Raw genomic sequence first — 7,021 nt, 5'->3', positions numbered from 1 at the left:
GTATGATGGCATTATATAGTAGCTTCTGGCAATAAGGATGGGAGCCCCACCAGACACCTGACAACGCTCGCAGAATATTAATATTTTTCTCACATTTACCCAGTACATATTTGTGGTGTGAGGTGCCAGACATTTTGTGGTCTAATATAACACCTAAATCTTTATTTTGTTGCGCTCGTTATTTGACAGCGCCGACCACGTTGCGAACGCTAGGCGGCGCTGCCATCGTGCACGGTCCCAATAACAACGAAATATCTGTCAACAATTTTTGGCTAGCCAGACTATCTGCAAGAATTCCTCTCAAGCTGCCTACACCGCCCTTACTAAAGCAATTCAATTCAAATGGTCATACTTACTACGTGTCCTGCAAAACTCCCACGAATTCTAACCACTATAACACATGCCCTACGCACGATCTTCCTCCCAACGCTGTTTGGAAGTGACGTCTCCCCAATTGAAGCCGACCTATTTGCCCTCCCTATAAATAAGGGCAGATTGGCTATTAGCGACCCTTTTAATGCTAATAATTTAAATTATGAAATTTCGAAAAAAAGCTGCACAGCTCTCACGGAAGCCCTTATGGAAAAAATAGAGATTGTTCTTTCAGAGACAGATAGTACATTCATAAAAGATGCTCGCAAAGATAGCCGCAAAGAAAAAGAAGACATTGATAATAAACTTCTAGAATCTACCCTACTAGCAAAATTTACATCTAACAAAAAACGAGCAATCGAGAAATCCATCGCAGCTAAGATGAAAATTGGCTCTCGGTTATTCCAACAAAAAAAGATCACTTCGATCTATCCCCATTCGAATTCAGTGATGCGCTATCAATACGCTACCATAGAACACCAAACGCTATGCCGCAATCATGCGACGGCTGTGGCAACGGTAGCTTCAACATCGACCACGCGCTCTGCTGTAAAACTGGAGGCCTAATCACAAGGCGGCATAATGAGATTAGAGACTTATTTTGTGAACTTTGTCAACACGCGTGGGGCAACGTAACAAAAGAACCAATAGTCTCGGAAAATGACTGCGGCCTACGTGCAGTTGTCGCGGCGTTTGGGATGCGCAGAGGGAGGCGTTGTTTTATATCCGTGTTGACGACCTCACGACCCGTCACATCTGTACTAAAATCAGCTGAAGACGAAAAGCAGAGAAAATATTCCACGGCCTGTGAAATGCGACATGCAACGTTCACCCCACTTGTAACATCTGTTGACAGCGTCTATGCACCCCAAATGTCCTCCTTTTTAAACATATGGCAGAAACTATATCTCAATGGTGGGACCGTTCTCTAAGCACCATACTGGGCTAGCTGAGATGCAGGATCAGTATCGCTGTTATACGCGCCACCAGCATACATGTTTGCCACGCCACCGGTTTGAGTCCACAATATATTTAATGGAAATACAAGAAACCGCGCTAATTGGAACAATTACCTACTAGCGGTTCTGTGAGCTGTAGACCTCGCGAGCATAGCTAGCTATTGGGACCGTGCACGATGACAGCGCCACACAGCGGTTTGATCAATCAACAATACAAAGATTTTAATTTATTTTAAAAAAAATACGATGTTTAAGTGAAAAAAAAAATACAAAAAGTTATGTCTTACTGGGGATCGAACCCAGACTTTCTGTGTGCAATCAAAAAAAGCGATTGTTTACAAAATGCGCCATGATAGTTCTTAGCTAAGCTGACGAAATTCGGCTACTCATTCTCGAGTACAAACTAAATATCTAAATACCGCCTAAACCAGCAATACAATTTTTCTGCATTTTTTGCTATTTACTATGTAAATATATCTCAAAAAGAAAATACTCTTATGATATCGATACGACTATTTGTTTAAGCGCGAGGTATCACAACTCCTCCATTTTTGAAAATTTCCAAAAACGGGATCGACAAAAAAAAATTATTTACTCATAGAATCTGGTTACAAAATTTCACAAGAATCGGTTGAGAATTGTGACCTGTAGAGTAGGGTGGAGCGTCGTTGTATGGGAAAAAATAAAAATTTGATTATCAATGTGGAACCGGTACAAAAAGTTGCAGTTTGTCATGTAGATTATAGTGATTATATCAAGTTTCAAAATAAACACTACTTTTAGCCCTCTACCCAGCCGCTCAAGAAATTAATAAAGGTAAATTTTCATCAATTATTTAAATATACAATTTCACTAATATGTGTACATTTTATTGAAATTATATAATACTTAATAAGCATTTAATAAGTTATTACCAAAATTTTTGTGCCTTTTTCAATATTTATGAAATAATAAAATTTCAAACTTTCATATTAAACAGCAATTTCATGCAAAACAAGGAAAATGCTACAGTGTAAAAAAATTATATGAGTTATTTTTTTTAGACGTTCTTGTGCCAAAGTAACGGTGTTATTGATTACGAAAAGTATCATTTTACTGCAAAAAATGGGTTACTTATATGTTTAAATGAGCGTCAAATATTGCCCTTCGGCGTCGCTTACGCCCTTTTTGGGTCATGTTCACACGTATGTTAGGCATATATTTACTTTTACTAGTAGTATTTTTATTATCTTATCACGTTCAAAATAGTTTTCACGGTTCTGTAATAAGTTGTAAACTGCAATTTGTGCACAATATGCGGGTTAAAGGGCCTTTTCCATAAAACCTCTATTTACGTGGTTTTACCATGTCATAAAAATATACGTTATAAACAAAAATAAGTATAGGAATCGAGTATATCTGTAACAAAAAGATGTTATTTAATGAATAAAACTTGTTATAAAAAAAATAAGCATAAATTAAATTTATTAAAAATATACAAATATTGCTATATATAATCGAATAGTAGAGGGCTAAAAGTATATACCAATATTTTTTTTATTATTTTTCCCTTAAACAATAAAAAATTAGACATCCTTTTAGAGGGGTTCCATTGCTATATTCAAGAATTTTGGATTTCGCTCCACCCTACTGTAGAGGAGAACATCCGGACATACAAAAGCAAAATGCCCGAGTCAAAACGTAGACCTTCGCTACGCTTCGGTCAACTATTTATTTCTATTTAGTAAACGAAAACTGTAAAATATCAACGATGAAAATTACCAATTTTACATTTTTCAACTTTGTTCGTGATTGGACTCAACATAAATACTAACATTACGAGGGTCTCTATTGTTCCCAAAAAAGTTTTAAGTCACGTTGTATGTCACTTTTCAGGATAGGATAACGTTACGAAAATCCTGAAAAGTTAACGGTTTCAGTTTTATGACTAATAATAATATGACTAAAATACAGTATGACTTAAAACTTTATGGGAAAAGGGACCCCACATTACGAGCATGAAAAGTGAAAAGGGATCTTACAAGGTCGCCACGTCTGGAACAAGGTGTTACAGCTAATGGAGTGGCTACCATCGGAGTCCACGATCAAGAGCATGGAGGACTCGGTGACGCCGGCGTCGTGGAGGCCGCCCAGGACGGGGCTGCTGCGGGTCAGGTACACTCGGAAATGTTCCAGGTTCGCGGTCATTGTGTAAGGTTCCAGTTTACGCTTCACTGCAAAAAGTATCAAGGTACCGTGTGTGCTGAAAGCCGCGTTTTCATTTAGTGTTTTGAGCAAGCATTTTGCTTTGAGCAAAATAGCCGGGTCCACACACGCGCGAGGCACTTTGCTCGCGCACAAAAAGGCCAGTGTGGACGTGCCTCGACCGCATTGTCTCGTGCTATTTACTATTGTACCAAGTGTTAATTTCCATTAACCGAACGTATGAAAGATTGCTCACTCAGAACTGTGAAAACGCAGATTACATTTAAGAGGGGACGTATTTAAAGGATATTGCCCGTGATTTTTGTATAAGTATCTAGAAAAAAACAATATCTTATAGGTACGTTTAAACGAGTAATTCTTGTATATTTATTTATTTATATTGCATAATAAGTGTTATAAAATGAATATAAAACTAAAATTAACTACAATTAATATAACTAAAGCTAAAAAATTAAAAATATCTATCAATATTTTGCTCTCTTGGTGCGCTGCCCATCACGCTGGCAGCGTTCCCGCGCTGGATTGCTATGGTCAATCTTTGCGCGAGAAAGCTGCCTGCACGACGGTCACCTGTGGTCTCCCTTAGTCGTTTGCTGAGCGCCTTGTGGAGTCCCCGAGCCCCCCTACCCCACGGACCTAGTGTCTCGACGCCAAAGGCTACAAATTCGTAGTGTGCGCCGAGACAACTATATTCATTCGCCTTGAAGCGTTCTCGGACATCAGCCGCCCCGGCCTGTTTGCTGGTGGCTGAAATGTAGGACGCCGCCAGCGTATCTGCGCAAGTGGCGTCCCACACCAGCGCGCGGCCCAACCGCCAGGGGATCAACAACATCCCGTCGGGGCGCTTGCCGTCATCCCTTGCGACCTGGGGCTCCAGAGCCGCAGGGACGTCGGCGCTGACAAGCGCTCCCCTCAGGATGTCGTTGAGGGCGGCATGACGGGATAGGCAGCCTGCCCGAGGAGCAGGCGAGTCCGTGGTGGCCAAGGCGATCAACAGGGGCCCCACAAGAGGCGCAGCTGTGGTCCGCAAATATATATTTATATTTTGAGGATCTCGGAAACGGCTCTAACGATTTCGATGAAATTTGCTATATGGGGGTTTTCGGGGGCGAAAAGTCTATCTAGCTACATCTTATCTCTGGGAAAACGCGCATTTTTGAGTATTTATATGTTTTCCGAGCAAAGCTCGGTCTCCCAGATATTTAAATCAGTATACGATAACGCGCATGTGTGGTCTTATATAATATTTTATTTAAGATAGGTGCATACCATACAGTTGCCTTTATTTGGAGTCACCACTAGCGGTGGTGAGCTGTGCCACCAGCAGCTCAACCCGTCAAGTGGTGCCGATTGCCGATCGGACATTTCTGCAAAGCATTTCTGCTATTTATCTACATTTTTATAATTTAATTTATTTATGATTTTTGCTATTTCACGAATACCTACATGATGATGTAATGAGTAGGTACACTGACGTTGAATGACGTTTTGTCTGATAGAACTGTTTATTTTAAAAGAGAAATCAACGGCAAAATATATAATACCTTCATACTTAATCAAAATACGAATTAAAGGATTTAATTATTCTCATATCTGGGGGCACGTCAGTGCCCCCGCCAAGTCGAGCGCGAGGCAAACACATGGCAAACACTGCCGTACCATCCTTTACTGGAGCCATTTCGCCGCATTTTCAGGCCCCTATTTGAGAACCTCTGGGTAAGACCAGAACGCATATTATACTACTCTTTGTATTAGAGTCTCGGAAAGAGAAGAGTCGTGGAATTTCAGGGTGCGCCAGTGCTATAGTTGGTCAAACCAATTTGTCAGTAAATAGGAACAAAAAAAACTATACTCATCCTTTTCTTTTGGGTGCTCGTAGGTACCAGGGATGTTGCGGATGCGGATTTTTAAAGGCTCACATCCGCGGATGCGGATGCGGATGCGGATGTCAAGATAGTACCATAAAAAACGTCAAATATTACATTTTAGTAATTTTTATTTCAAAAAACCGGCCAAGTGCGAGTCGGACTCGCGTTCCAAGGGTTCCGTACGTTAAGTCCCACTCACGCTTGACTGCTCATTTCTAATAGGTTTTTTTGGTTAATGACTAAATTACCTACCAGTCTAGCACTTACGCCGATGCTAATACGTTCCTGTACCGACCTGTTCCACATCCGCATCCGCATTAAATCCGCATCGATTTTATGCGGATGCGGATGTTGTAAATAATGCGGAAGTTCCGCGGTTGCGGATGCGGATATTCGCAACATCCCTGGTAGGTACTAGTGTAAGAAAAAAAGATAGTATGATTCTCTCTGTCTATGTTTGAAATGAGACAGTAATTTGACACACTATATTTTATGGTTTTGGCTAAGATGCAATGCAATTTCAGCATCCCTGTTAAGAAAAGAAATTTCAAAAAGGCTAATTGGCAAAAATATACAGAAGATTTACAAGAACATTTTGAAAATTTTACGTTCTGTAGCGACCACCAAGACAATTATAATCAATTTATTCACCTCATTAATCAAGTAGCAGATATACATGTCTCTTATCATACATTTAATAATAATATAAAGTCAGCTTTTAAGCCTAAACCCTATTGGAACCAAAAGCTATCGGAAGCTATAGCCAAACGCAGGTTGGCGTTAACCATGTTTCGTAGGAACCCTACTCCAGGAAACCTAGATATTTTACGGGACCAAACTTCTAAGGCCCATAATGATCTGTGTGGAGCTATACGAAAGGGTTGGCAAGATCTATGCTCTTCAGTCGATGCAAGTACTTCTTCGAGTGAGATGTGGAGGAAAATGGCCTGGATGAAGGGCTACAGAACCCCTAGACAGTACGTTAATCCAGTACTAGCTGAAGAACTACTATGTTCGCTGTCTCCAGATTACGCCGTCCCACCTTCGCCCTTGCTTTTGGATTATGAGTCTCCCATTGACATTGATATCTCTATACAGGAGTTAAATAAGTGTATTAAACTCAAGGATACCTCCCCTGGGTGCGATGACATTTCATACTCGATGATTAGACATCTTCCAGAAAATGGCAAAAAGATACTGTTGCGTCTATACAATAACTTTTTCGTAAACGGATTTGTCCCTAGGCAATGGAAAGATATTGGTATTATTCCTATCCCAAAACCGGGCAGAGATCCAAGCCAAGTATCATCATTACGACCTATTTCTTTAATGTCGTGTGTATGCAAAATCTTCCACGCAATTATCAACCATAGAATCGAGTGGCTTCTAGAACGTAATAAGGTGTTCTCTGAAAATACTATGGGGTTTAGGAAATGTAAATCATGTTTAGATAATTTGAGTATACTGGTTACTAGGATTCAAATTGGCTTCGCAAAAGGTTTATCAACTTTAGGTTGCTTTTTAGATATTGACAGTGCTTACAATAATATTGATAATACAGTGCTAATTTCTACCCTGGACTCACTAAAAGTAGGACGTAGAGTATGCAACTACCTT

This window comes from Cydia amplana, chromosome Z, assembly GCF_948474715.1.
Source record: "Cydia amplana chromosome Z, ilCydAmpl1.1, whole genome shotgun sequence".
NCBI lineage: Eukaryota > Metazoa > Arthropoda > Insecta > Lepidoptera > Tortricidae > Cydia > Cydia amplana.
Note: the sequence above shows the minus strand (reverse complement) of the source record.